Source organism: Callorhinchus milii, unplaced genomic scaffold (genome assembly GCF_018977255.1).
Source record: "Callorhinchus milii isolate IMCB2004 unplaced genomic scaffold, IMCB_Cmil_1.0 Scaffold37, whole genome shotgun sequence".
In the NCBI taxonomy this organism is placed as follows: domain Eukaryota; kingdom Metazoa; phylum Chordata; class Chondrichthyes; order Chimaeriformes; family Callorhinchidae; genus Callorhinchus; species Callorhinchus milii.
In genome coordinates, this window is record NW_024704778.1 from 82543 (window position 1) to 96238 (window position 13696).

Sequence of the window (13696 nt, forward strand, 5' to 3'; positions counted from 1 at the left end):
CAGAGAGACATTTTCTCCAGCAAAATGCACCTCTAATTGCGCACAGCAGTGTTCCACAAGCACTCGTGGATTGAGTAACTAAATTATTTTTTTTTTAATTGAATTGATTTTTATATCAAATGCATAAACCATTATGATTATTTTCTCTTGCAAATGTCTGTTTTAATTCCCGCATCTATTTTGGGACGTACCAGTTATGACTGATGATAGTGTTCTTCAGGGTAGTTATTTTGCCATTGTTTTAATTGCTCCGAATAAACTTATTTTGTTTTAATTGGCAAAAAGGTTCTGTCGGATTACAATACTTCCCCAAAGTCTTCCCAAAAGAACAGAGCAGAGTAGGAGACAGAGCTCGAATGAGGTGATAATGTAAATCCTGAAACTCCACACTACATAACAAGATGAATGCTACACCATACAGTTCTGGTTCACAGGAGACCAGGAGTTTGCTTAAATGAAATAATATTAACAATAATTATAATCCTTGTCTTTGACACAGCGCCTTATCGCGTCTTCGAGACGTCTTAAAGCGCGACTGCGTGTTTTGTGGGCGAAACGCGGCAGCCAATTGCGCACGGCAGTGTCCCACAAACAGTCGGAGACTGAGTGACCACATTATTATTTTTTTTAAGGGATTATTACGCCCAGAAAGCGATCCGCCAATCGACTAACAAGAAGGTTCCTACTTACTGCTGGTAAACACAACCCTGGGGTTGGTTGTGTGACTGACAACAGCAACTTGCACTTGAATAGAGGGGTAGTGTCCCGGAGAGCTTGACAGTGATGGAGTCTGACAACAAGCCTGGAGAGAGGGAGGGGGGGTGGCGACCATAAGCACGATCAAAAAGGAGGGTCATTAGGGGGTGGGGGGGTGTTGAAAGTGGGGAGGGAGGGGAGAGTGTTCCAGTGTTTCGGGGCGTAGTGGCTGAAGGCAAGGCCACCGATGGTGGAGCGGAGGGGACGAGGCACAAACAGGAGGCCAGAGCCAGCAGAGCAGAGCTTGAAGTGGGGGGGTAAGCAGATCGGAGAGGTATGGAGGCTCCAGGGCATGAAGGGATTTGAAAACCAGCGAGAAGGGGGAGAGGTTAAGAAGATAAACACGGTCGCCTACACAATCCTGCACTCCAGCACCGTTATGATGTACGCCGCTGGGAGGAAACAATATTAACAGGGCATTTTCTGCAGCTTCCACCCACTACGTGAGGAGAAAAATAAGTCTGCAATAGCTGTGGGCATCAGAGCATTAACTCCTGTTGCAAGTGAATAAATTACCTTGAAATATGCAACGCTTTAGCGTCTCTACCTTGTGCCCTGCATCGTGGTTTCAGAAAATCTTGCGCCTAATCTCACGAGTTGACTTGTGGCTTTGGTAATCTTATTATTGGAGAGTTGCGTCTCCCCCGAGATGGGTTTAATGAGGTACCGTGTGGCCTGCTCACACACCCCACTGGAGCTCCACATGTTCAGAGAAGGGAGGAACTCAGTCTGACCGGCTTTCTGTCTCCGGCATTTATTTCACTGTTACTCCACTTGCAGGCCCTCCGCAGGGTGGCTACTTAATCTGCTGTAAACTTGTGGTAATGAATACCTGACTGGGATAGAAAGCACAGAAGGGAAACTGTACTGCGAGCCTTGTACTGTGAGGGAAGCAAAGCTAATCTGCTTGGCTCTTTCTCGCATGTGCGCCTCGGTGCCGTAAATGATAAGGAGATCCTTGCATTTGGTACAGCGTCTCATCGCGTCTTCGAGACGTCTCAAAGCGCTTCACCAAATGCACCGCAAAGTGAATCGACTGTACATTTTGCGGGCGAAACGCGGCAGCCAATTGCGCACAGCAGTGTCCCCACAAACAGCCGTGGATTGAAGTGACCGATGTATTATTATTTTTTTGAAGGAATTATTCCCCCCGGAAAAGCGATCTGCCAATCGACTAACAACCGACGTACTGCTAGTTAAACAGCGGTGTGTGTGCGCGCAAGTGTGTGTGTGGAGTAAGGAAACTTGCCCAACTTTTTCTCCCTGTCTCTGCCCTGCCCGGCCGGGGATCAAACCCAGGTCCTCTCGCTTGCGACCCGAATGCTTGGACCACTGAGCTACAGGGACTCACTCCACAGGACTGAATGGTGTGCTGTCAGCTGCTCCGTGACAGGCGAGAGAACAGTGAGCCAGGAGGTGAACCCTTCTCAACCGTACCCAGTGACCTCCGATGGAAAGTGCACGCATGTAGATAGCGTGTGAATGCTTCAGTGCTTGGCAGTCAGGCTTTCCGTGATTGAGTGGCGTTCTGAGACAGATTGTCTGGGCCGGGCTCACACAGGGGAAAGAGTAGTCATTTGGGCGAGGTGCCATTCATTAGATGAAGCATTCACACACAGTCTCTAAAGAAAGAGGGAGAGAGGCAGAGGCGGTATGTTTGGAAGAGAGAGAGAGAGCGAGAGATGGAGGCGGTCTGTGTAGAAGAGAGAGAAAGAGAGAGAAATTCTCAATTGATGTGAAAATGTACAAATGCGTGAGCGTGCTGTGTAACCATTCCCAGGCAAATTCAAAGGCAGTGTTGGGAGTAAGGAAATTCAGAATCAATATGAAGCGGGTAACGACACAGGATGATTGATTCCGATCCAGCCACGTTCAACATCAACAACAACACTTGATATTTGCGCAGCGACTCGCTCTCACGGCCGGAGGGAGGACGTCCCAAGGCGCTGGACAGGATGGTCGGGGATTTGGACACGAGCTGAACTGGGGGGGGGTTGGGATCAGGAGGGGGTGGAGGGCAGGGAGGTTAGGGGTAGGAGGGTGGCTGAGCAGGTCGAACAGGAGGGTCTGGCGATGGGCGTTGGAGGAAGCAAGGGAGGAAGCAAGATGAAGGGACTGTGGGATGCAGTTCCAGAGGGTGGGGGCAGAGAAGATGGTGGGGTGGATCGGGCGGGGAGCAAGCCGGAGTCCACTGAGCGCAGGGAGTGGACAGGTTGATATACGGTTAGCAGGTCACAGAAGCAGGGACGAGCAAGGCCATTGGGGGCTTTGAAGGCGAGGACGCTGGACTTACTGGGGAATGAGACCAATATATTGTGAGGCAAACATTAAAATAATTGCTCGAGCTGTGACAAACAGAGCATTACATTTGCTGAGGTTTGTACTCTTGCAATTAATAAGGCAAATGTGTTCATTAAGTAGGAGCTGTACTTTAACATTGGCGTGGGATTTAATATCTGTGTTTTGGATGCAAGGTCAGATCAATAATAATAAAATTAATAATCCTTGCATTTGATATAACGCCGTATCATATCTTCAAAACGTCTCAAGCACTTCACAGAATATACTGTAAAGTGAATTTCGACAGGATTATTACCCCCCCCCCCCCGATCCACCAATCGACTCACCAATAGGTAAACAGAGGCGTGTGGAGTAAGGAAACTTGCCCAAAAGTTTCGCCCCCGCCTGGGAATCAAACCCAGGTCCTCACTTGTGAGGCGAGCTCTCTAACCACTATGCTACAAGACTCCACAATTGTAACGATACACATCACTTAAGGCTAATGTGATTTAGAGGAACCGTGGCATTTCATAAGCAGAAGCTATGTAAACTGTTTGTGTTTATTTCGCCCGCAAAATACAGCCAATTCCCATTACGGTATATTTTGTGAAGCGCTTTGAGACGTCTCGCAAACGTGATAAGGCACTGTATCAAATGCAAGGATTATTATTGTTATTATTTGGAATAAATCGTGAATTCGGGTGATTTAGCTTTGCAAATTGGCTGCTTCCGTCTGCATTCGTAGAATTCCTGATCTAAGCAGAAGATTTCTTGGCAAATGAGTTGTAGGTTTATCCAGATTCATCTCCATACGGTTTGTGATATAAATAACATGAATCTAACTTGCAGAAGTGCTGAAAGGTGACTTTTTGCTTTATACTGACAAATTATTTACTACCTCGCATATAATATAGGTAAACATTCATAGACTTACTAATGGCACATCAAGTAAACGGCCTGCATTTGCTGATCTTTGCTGTGATTATAATTAAGAGGGAGGATTTGTGCAGCGATGCAGGTGACGATATTCTGGATGGACCCTGTTCGAATGACATCTCAAAGAGCTTTGGAGATCATTTAAACATCTTTTAATCCACTTCAGTACAGATCTTAACTCGTGGAGTCCGGCAGCTTAGTGGTTAGAGCACTAGTCTCGCAAGCGAGAGGACTTGGGTTCGAATCGTGGTCGGGCAGGGCCAAAATTTGGGCACGTTACCTTACTCCACACACACGCCTCTGTTTTCCAGTAAGTAGGATCGCTTTTCCGGGGGTAATAATCCCTTAAAAAAAAGATGAATCCATAATAATTTGGTCACTCAGACCACGACTGTTTGTGGGGACGCTGCTGTGCGCAATTGGCTGCCGCGTTTCACCCCCAAAGTATACAGTTTACAGTTTACAGGATATTCTGTGAAGCGCTTTGAGACGTCTCCGAGACGTGATCAGGCGCTGTTATCAAAGGCAAGGATTATTATAGTTCCAGAGTGTGGGGGCAGAGAGGCTGAATGCCAATCCCTTCCAAAGGCGTGAACAATTGAACGCTACTTTCCTCCGCTTTTCCTGGATGGGAAGTTAGACAGTGCCCCTGTGTGAAAACCGAGCAAATTGAAAAAGGTAATTAGGTAATAAGGGAGACAGCAATGCGGAGGAGAATAATGTGAACGTGTCGTACAGACAAGATAAATGTTATTGGCAAAAGGGAAAATGAGGTTCATGTTCACAGAGTTAGAAGTCACATTGCAGTATCATTGGAGTCTGAACTGCAACAACAACAACAACAAAATTACATTTATATATATAAAAGCTGCTTTTCACGTCAGGAGGACTGCAGGCAAGGCTTAGCATCGGAATATAGTTAATAGTAATAATCCTTGCAATTAATACAGCGCCTCATCACCACTTCGAGACGTCTGAAAGCGCTTCCCAGGATACATTGTGAAGTGTAGTGACTGTGCATTTGTTGTGGGTGAAAGGCGGCAGTAAGTATCAGGTTACAGACTGTACAGAATGGGCTGCAGCCCTCACCAGTCGGGTTTGTAAGGAACCTCTCTTTTACTGCTCAAAGGGTAGGTGAACTTTTAAATCATAACTGCGTGGCGCTCCAATAATAATAATAATAATAATAATAATCCTTGCATTTGATACAGCGCCTTATCACGTCTTTGAGACGTCGCAAAGCGCTTCACGGGATAAAGTAGATTGACTGCATTTCGTGCGCGAAAGGGGGCAGCGATTTGAAGAGATTTCAACAATTAACTAAAAGGCTGTCAAGGCAAATGAAAAGTATCGCGGGCAGATAGCGGATTAATATGTTTTTGTGAGCCACTTGGCAGTGAGAGAGAGAGAGAGAGAGAATAGAGAGGGTAGTGTCCTGTAAAGGGTGTGCGCTGTCTGTTTCCTGGTGGGTGAGCAGAGATCCAGTTACCCTTTAAGGAGAGCTCAGCGTTGGCGAGAGTTCCTGTTAGGAATTCATCTAATAGTTGTCATTGCTCATTGTCAAATCGTCTAAACGAGGCCCGGCCTTTCAGTTTGAAGCTGAAAACATGTTGACAGGAATTTAGCTCAGTTTGATTGTTCAACGCAATGCGAGGCTGACGTGAAGCCCAACCTCACTGCCTCCGTGGCAGAGAGAGAGAGGCAGTCACAGGAAAAACAGTTGTTAGTCGATCGGCGCATCGTTTTTCCGGGGATAACAATCCCTTCAACAAAAAGAATAATCATAATTTGGTCGCTCAATGCACCACTGCTTGTGGGGACGTCGCTGTGCGCAATTGGCTGCCACCTTTCGCCCACAAAATACACAGTAACTACACTTGACAGTGCATCCTGTGAAGCGCTTTGAGACATCTCGAAGATGTGATAAGGCGCCGGGTCAAATTATTATTATTATCGCTGCTGCGAGGAGGCCTTGCTTACAGAGGTGGTTGGGTTAGCGAGTCCCTTTGTAACCGGCACAAACCACTGCAGCCCAACCACCACGACAACAGTTTGCGTTTACACACGCAGTCCCTCCGGGGAAGTGGGGAGGTGACCGAATGGGGACGTAAGGGACAAGACGGAGGGAACGGGTAGAGGAGGAGTGCTCCAGAGTTTTGGGGCGTAGTGGCTGAAAGTGGGACCACCGATGATGGGGGGGGTGGTCACGAGGGACAAGCAGGAGGCCGGAGCCAGTGGAGCGGAGGCAACGGGTGGCGGGTTGGGGAGCGAGCAGGACGGAGAGGACAGGGCTTGAGGAGATTTGAAAGCGAGCGGAATCGGCACAGAGAGAGTGGCCCAGGCTCCTCAGTGCTGCCACACACTGCGGGCGTTATAGGTCAACATCCAACCGATCAAGCAGTCAGGAACTCGGACGCTTCACACCGACATCAGACCAGAAAACAATGGTTCGTGCGAGGCGGTGCTGCCGGTTTGCGTGTGCGTGTTTTTTTGGTTAGTTAAATCCCTGCAGCCCCAAATCCTTGAGGGTGTCGAGGGGATGGGGGAAAGTCTCCAACACCCCAAGGACCAGTCAATGTGTTAATTTTCATCAGGTCGTTAACCTCAACTCAAGTGTTAATTAGCACCACAGGTGTCAATTAACACCTCACGATTTTCACCCCTCCGCCTCCAGTCGCTGTAAACTCGCGCTCAGGGGAGATCGAGGTGAGAGAATGATCCCAAGAAATATTGTACGTTCCGCACAGGAAGTAATAATAATAATACCAATAAGCCTCGCGTTTGATACAGCGCCTCATCACGTCTTCGAGACGTCTCAAAGCGCTTCGCAGGATACGCTGTAAAGCGAACCGACTGCATATCCTGTGGGTGAAACGCGGCAGCCAACCGCGCACAGCAGCGTCCCCGCGAACAGCCGTGAACTGAGCGACAAATTTTTGAGGGACTGTTACCCTCGGAAAAACAATCCGCCGAGTACGGAAATTTGCCAAAGGTTTCGCCCTGCCCGCCCGGGAATCGAACCCCGGTCCTTTCGCTCGGGAGGGGAGCGATCTGACCGCTAGTTATCGAAATAATAAAGGCACTTTCTATTATTATACGCGGCTCAAAGTTAGCATGTGGCGTTTGCTGGTGACTGACGTACGATGGGAAGGGAATGTATTCCCCCATCTGAGATACTAACTCAACCAGAAGCATTTCCTATTAAAGTCGCTGGTGCTTTAAAAATGTGCCAATCAACCGAATCCTCCCAGTCACCAGGGTGGTGCGCTCTGACAACATCGCACTGTTCGTTGCCCCGAGGGGTCAACAGCACAAGAGGCTGGTGGGTCTGTGCAGCGGGTAAGTGGGCAATATCCAATATTTCTCACTTGAGGAGGTAATTGTATACAATCTGCTGACGTGCCCAGGCTCTGAGGGCACCGTTCTAATCAATACCAAGGCATCTTTATGCACTACCAAGTTACATCTGCACAGCGCCTTTCGCGCGGGGAGGACGTCCCAAGGTGCTGGACAGTCAGGGATTTGGCCCCGAGCTGAACAGGGGTGGGGTTGGTATCAGGAGGGGTGGAGAGTAGTGTACCTATCCTGTGCAGCGCTTTGCGACGTCTCGAAGACGTGATAAGGCGCTGTATCAAATGCAAGGATTATTATTATTATTATTATTATTAGAACTCCACGCAGTTATGATTTAAAAGCTCACCTACGCTTTGAGCAGTAAAGAGAGATGAATGGTGAGGATTGTAGCCCTTTCCGTTCAATCCGTAACCTGATACAGCCTTTCTTTAGAACAATAGTGGATTTGCTGAAACCCTCACCCACACGTGAACTCGGAGGGAAATTTGCTGCTTGATGAAAACAAACCTCGGTGTTTAACTTGTCCTTGCCAATACCACCGCTGCCAGGCGAGAGCAATTCAACATTAGCTTACTGCCTCTGCTCCCAGGCAGCGGCAGAGCTGTTCCAGACAGACTCTCCCTCTCTTACCCCTAGCTCGTTCCAATTGCGCCCGGCGATGTCCCACACACGCACGACACGTGGATTGAGCGACCACTTTCTGATTATTTCTTTACCTCATCTATCGATCGATGTGTGCGGGGTGTTTGGGAGACGTTCGTTTTATTGAGCAATTTCCGATTAAATTTCGCTCTGAGCTCACCAGCGCCCACGCGTACCGTGTTCCAGAGAGGCCCCGAGCTGCAGCTTTGTGTGACAGCTTGTTGGTACACAGGCACTTCATGGAGCCAGACTGATTTCGATTAACCTTGGAGAAAAAAAAATCTTCAGCAAAACTGTGCGGCACTGTAATTAATCCCCGAAGCATTTTATCTGGACTGTAATTCAGAGCGGAGTTGAGCAGGTCTGTGGGTTGGTACGCCCTAAGAAGCTTTCCACCATTTGCCAAGTCTCTTGGCAACTTGCTAAATTTAGCAGAGACTAAATAATAAAATAATAATAACGATAATCCTTGCATTTGATATTGTGCCTTTGAGACGTCACACAGTGCTTCACAGGATATACTGTAAAGTGAAATGTTGGGCAAGTTTCCTTACTCCTCTCACACGCCTCTGGTTACCCGGCAGTAAATAGGAACCCGGTTGTTAGTCGATTGGCGGATCGCTTTTCGGGGGTAATAATCCTTCCAGCAAAATATATTTAAAAAAATTATTTGGTCACTCAATCCACAGCTTGACGTGGCTGTGCGCAATCGGCTGCCGCGTTTCACCCACAAAATATACGGTCAATTCACTCGCCAGCGTACCCCGCGAAGCGCTTTGAGACTTCCCGAAGACGTGATGAGGCGCAGTATCAGATGCAAGGATTATTATTATTATCATTGGCTGCGTATTTTCTGGGCGGTCACCACACTTGACAGTCACCGCACTTGACAGGAATTATGGCGAGGGCGCTTTGAGAGGTTTCACACGTAATAGAACATATTAAAAAAAAACACGACGTGTCCCTCAAACGACCATAACAGGCCGGGTTCTGAATTGTAAGGTCAGAGAGGAAGTTCACAGATTCAGAGACGTTTTTTGCTCCGAATATACAATCTGTCCCCAAGTGCGAATGCTGCTGTCCGCAGACAAAGCCGGTGACAGGGAGAAGACACAGGAATGCTTATGCTGTCTCAGTAGCCAGTCATGGACTGCGTTCCGTTAGATAGAAGCCTGACTTATAATACAACGTTTGTGGTCTGTCCCCGTCAGTCTGATCTAAGAGAATCCTCTGTAATTGTCAAACAGAGAAGGGTTTAGTAATTTGTCAACAAGCGTCGCTATATATACTCTTAGGGGCAGAGGCATGAATGAGAGCTTGTCAAAGGCAGACAGTGCACAATGCAATCACTGCACAACCTCCATCCGTTCCAGCGAAAACAGTCACTACACTCGACTGGAATCATCGCTCCGGTACCCTACCCTGCGTGAGGGGGCGCGCGATGCAACCGCAAGTCGTTGTGGTCGTCGTGCCCTCCAATCAAGTGCCATTAAAACAAAATGCCTTCGTGTTCCTTAAAAGCCTTTTAAAAGTGTTGCGCATTCAGAAACTGACAGCCGGAATATTAGTTACTCTTCCACAAAGTCGAGGATCCAAAACAAAGGTCATCTCCCTGCGCATCTGAAAGCATTGAATATATTAACAAGATTATTTGAGCCTTGTATTTAAGCCGTAATTCCGTGGTTAGAGCACTCGCCTGGCGAGCGAGAGGACCCGGATTCGATTCCCGGGCGAAACGTTGGGCAAATTTCCTTACTCCACACACACACACACACACATATACGCCTCTGTTTACCAGTCAGTAGGAACCCGGTTGTTAGTCGTTTGGCCGATCGCTTTGAAAGAGATACGGTAATTATTAATAGGAAATTGCTAAATAAAATGAGTGTCTCACAAATGTGCCCCACACATCGATCAATAAATAATAATAACTCGGTCGCTCAATCCACGACTGCTTGTGGATACGCTGCTGAGCGCAATTGGCTGCCGGGTTTCGCCCACGAAATATACAGTCGCTCCACTTTGCAGTGTATCCTGTGAAGCGCTTTGAGACGCCTCGAAGAGGTGATCAGGCGCCGGGTCAAATGCAAGGATTATAAATGTTATTGTAAGGCTGGATGGACGCCTAGATTTGGAAGCCAGAGGGGGAGCGCGACTGGTGATAAACCTGCTCTCTCACACACACGCACACACACACACACAGAGCTCACTCAGCCCTGACACTCACTCAGCCGTGCAGAGGACTGTTAAAGGCTGCCTAAATTGTCGCGGCTTCCACTGAAAGAGGCAAGTAATCCTTCGCAGGCGAGGCGAAGCTCCTGCACTTTTCCCCGGGTGGTTTAAGACAAAGCAGGACCGTCAGTTCACTTGACAGCGTATCCTGTGAAGCGCTGCGAGACGTCTCGATGACGTGATAAGGCGCTGTAGCAAATGCAAGGATTATTTGTTATTATTTGTAATAAAAGGCCGCGCCTCACCTTCGAAGCAAATCAAGACGGCGCAGTGAGCAGGAGCCAGACACACACCCATTTATTTATTTTTCTAAGGGATTATTACCTCCGGAAAAGCGATCGGCCTATCCACTAACAACTGGGTTACTGCTCGGTAAACAGAGGCGTGTGTGTGTGTGTGTGTGTGCGGAGTAAGGAAACTTGCCCAATGTTTCGCTAGGTCTGCGCGGGAATCAAACCCAGGTCCTCTCGCTCGCGAGCGCTCTAACCACTGAGCTACAGGACTCCACTCGACCTTATTCTTTCCATCAGTTTTCTCATGTCTCGTTCGTGGTCTCACTTCTGTCTGCGATATCTGCGAAGCATCTGCTGTTTGAGCCCTAAAGCTCTTTCCACGGATTCATTAACAGTCAGCGCATCAAACAGTAAAAAAGCATAACTAATTTCTCCTTGAGAATAATCTGTAAACCAGTACAAATGGTTCTTAAATCTAGGCATGAAAGCAGAGGAGCTATAGATGTGCCATTCACACAGCGCGTCGCACAACAGCTTCCACCCAAAACACAGCTGTAGGGTTTCGCCCACAAAAATACACAGTCAATTCACTGCACAGTGTATCCTGTGAAGCGCTTTGAGACGTCTCGAAGACGCGATAAGGCGCTGTGTCGAATGAGAGGATTATTATTATTATTATTATTACGATGCTAGAGGACACTTTTGGGAGGGGAGCAGGACAATATTCAAGATGTTCCAACAAAAAAACACACAGAAATACTGCTGTTGAAAACCTTGCAACGATGTACTGTAGCCGGAGTGAGTTTAGAGATTGCGGGAAAGAGCTGAGGAAAGAGACAGCAGGATTCTGTGCAGTGGGTTTGATGGGGGGGGGGGGGGTGAGGATTATACTTCATTTGTCTGCTCCCAAATTCAGTCGTGTGGAGAGAGAAGGGAAAGGGGGAAGAGGGAAGGGGTAGAAGGAAAGGCTGGCGTGGTGGGGAGGTGTAAGGTTTTGCCTTTGCAGCTGAACGTTACGAGGCAGGGTGTGGGGTAGAAGGACTTCAAAACTGCTTTGGAAGCTGCCGCATGTTCGGTCGGTTGGACGTCTCAAAAGCAAATGCCGTGCGCAATTGGCTGCCGCATTTCGTCCACAAAAACACTCAGTCAATTCGCTTTTACAGCGTATCCTGTGAAGCGCTTTGAGACATCTCCAAGACGTGATAAGGCGCTGTATCAAACGCGGGGATTATTATTAATGTCTGAATAGCGGCTCGGGTCCACATCGATTCTCTTTCTTTCTGGATTGAATCAGCACCACACTGGTTCCCTGCTTCTAGGTTACAAAGACTCGTAGTAAAGATAGTTGAAGAGCACGGGGTGGTTAGTTTTAAGGGATTATTTGCCCGTTGCTCCTCAATGCCCCCACGAAACCGATCATTAACCGTTGCTCCTGCTAATATGCGTTCGCCCACACCGCCATGGTTGATCACCCAACCAGACCCCCTAAACAGCAAAATGGCTTTGTATCGGCAGAGAAAGGGGATCGAGAGTATCCGAGGGTTGTCCACCACAACTGTTTCTACATCACAAAGGACACAGGAGAAAACCGAGGCGGCTGTGAATGAATCAAACCACTACATTTCCCATTTGATAACTAAAAAAGCCAACGTCAAGTGTAACTTTCCACCTCCAGAGAGAAGTTAGTGGTCGAGCGAGCGAGTGAGCGAGTGTGTGAGTGAGTGAGTGAGTGAATTATCCAGGCAAAGATCATGATGGGGGGCAAAAAAAGGAAGGACGCAGTTGCATGACCCTAATCCAAGATTACAGACAGATGAACGTTAACCACTTAAATTCCGTATAACTTCAGGGTTGAAGCAAAAGTCTTCTTTTTAACATTCCTCTTCAGAAAATCGTCACCGTCGGGGGACTCGGAATGCAAGTCGGAGCTATTCTGAGAGGTGTAGAGGGCTCTAGTCCCTGCAGGGTTAAAGCTCCCCATTTCACCACCCCCCACCACCCCCCCCCTCCCACTTCACTTGTGCTCACATCTGCCCGTGTCCACTAGACACGGCGAGAAACTTGTGTGTGTTGGGTAGCCCAGGCTTCCACAGCTGGTTCCCCTCCAACAAACACGTGGGCGACAATTTGCAAAGTAAAGGGCTGTACACATCCCAGTTAACGAACGACGTAACTTACCCGGTCAAGGTTTACGCATCCTCGCAAAGCAGCGGCTCAAATCAAACCCTCCACCGCGTCAACGCACACTCGGATATTCCAACAAGGGAGGGCGGGCAAAAGTACAGGAACATTCCCGAAGTCGCTGGGCACGAAGGGCGAGTTAAAAAGCCACCGGGCGGTCGAGCGAGAGAGCGAGAGAGCGAGCACACGCCGAAACAAGCAGTGGAGGTCTGGGAGCTGGAAGCTGCCACCGATTCCTTGGTCGAGTCTGTCACTACCCACTGCCAGAGCTCACAGCTCAACTGCAACTGTGTGTGAGAGAGAGAGAGAGAGAGCGAGAGAGAGCGAGAGCTGCTGCCAGGCTCACTGTGAATGTGAGTGTGACGAGGTCTCCAGTGGGCCGGGCTGCGAGCTTGACAGACAGGCCGTGAGGTGCCCGGGTTCTCGCATCTCCAGGCGTCTTGAGGGGATGTGAGTTGCACCCTCTTAAGTGGGCTGTTCCGTGCAGAGCGCAGTAAATCAGTCGGGTGTCTTACACTCAACACCACAAGCGAAATGAAAGGCAGGAATAATGGGCAGGAGGGAAGGGGCTCTGTGGGTGCGCGCGTGGGTGGGTGCGCGCGTGGGTGGGTGCGCGCGTGGGTGGGTGCGCGCGTGGGTGGGTGCGCTCATGGGCGTGTGTGCGTGTGCGTGAGTGTGAAAAGTGCCACCTTGGACGTCAGAATTACTACCTCGAAAATGTCACACTTTCACTCCTTGAAGGTTAAGGTGAAAAATAATAAATCCTCGCAGTTCGATGCAAGAGACATCTCGAAGCGCTCCTCGGGACACCTCGGCAAGCGCGGGGACTGCCCGCTTTGCGGGCGAAACGCGGCAGCCAACTGCGCCCAGCGAGGTCCCGGCGAACAAGCCGTGGATCGAGCCAGCAATTTTACTTTTGGAAGGAATTATTGCCCCCAATCGATTAACAAACGGGTTGGTACTTACTGCTAGTGTGTGGTTCGTGTGCGCGTGTGTGGAGTAAGGAAACTTGCCCAACATTTCGCCCTGCCCGGCTGGGAATCGAACCCAGGTCCTCTCGCTTGCGAGGCGAGGGCTTAGAG

At 48.9% G+C, this 13696-nt stretch overlaps 1 protein-coding gene across 1 annotated transcript in view; it reads right to left on the reverse strand.

Annotated features, from left to right (window-relative positions):
• LOC103190588 (leucine-rich repeat transmembrane protein FLRT1) overlaps positions 1–12875 on the reverse strand; it is a 46801-nt gene extending 33926 nt beyond the window's left edge. Inside the window, exon 1 of the mRNA XM_007911426.2 lies at positions 12612–12875. The gene's annotated coding sequence lies outside the window, so the exon portion shown is untranslated. The remainder of the gene's footprint in view (positions 1–12611) is intronic.
• Between the last annotated feature and the right edge of the window lie 821 nt (positions 12876–13696).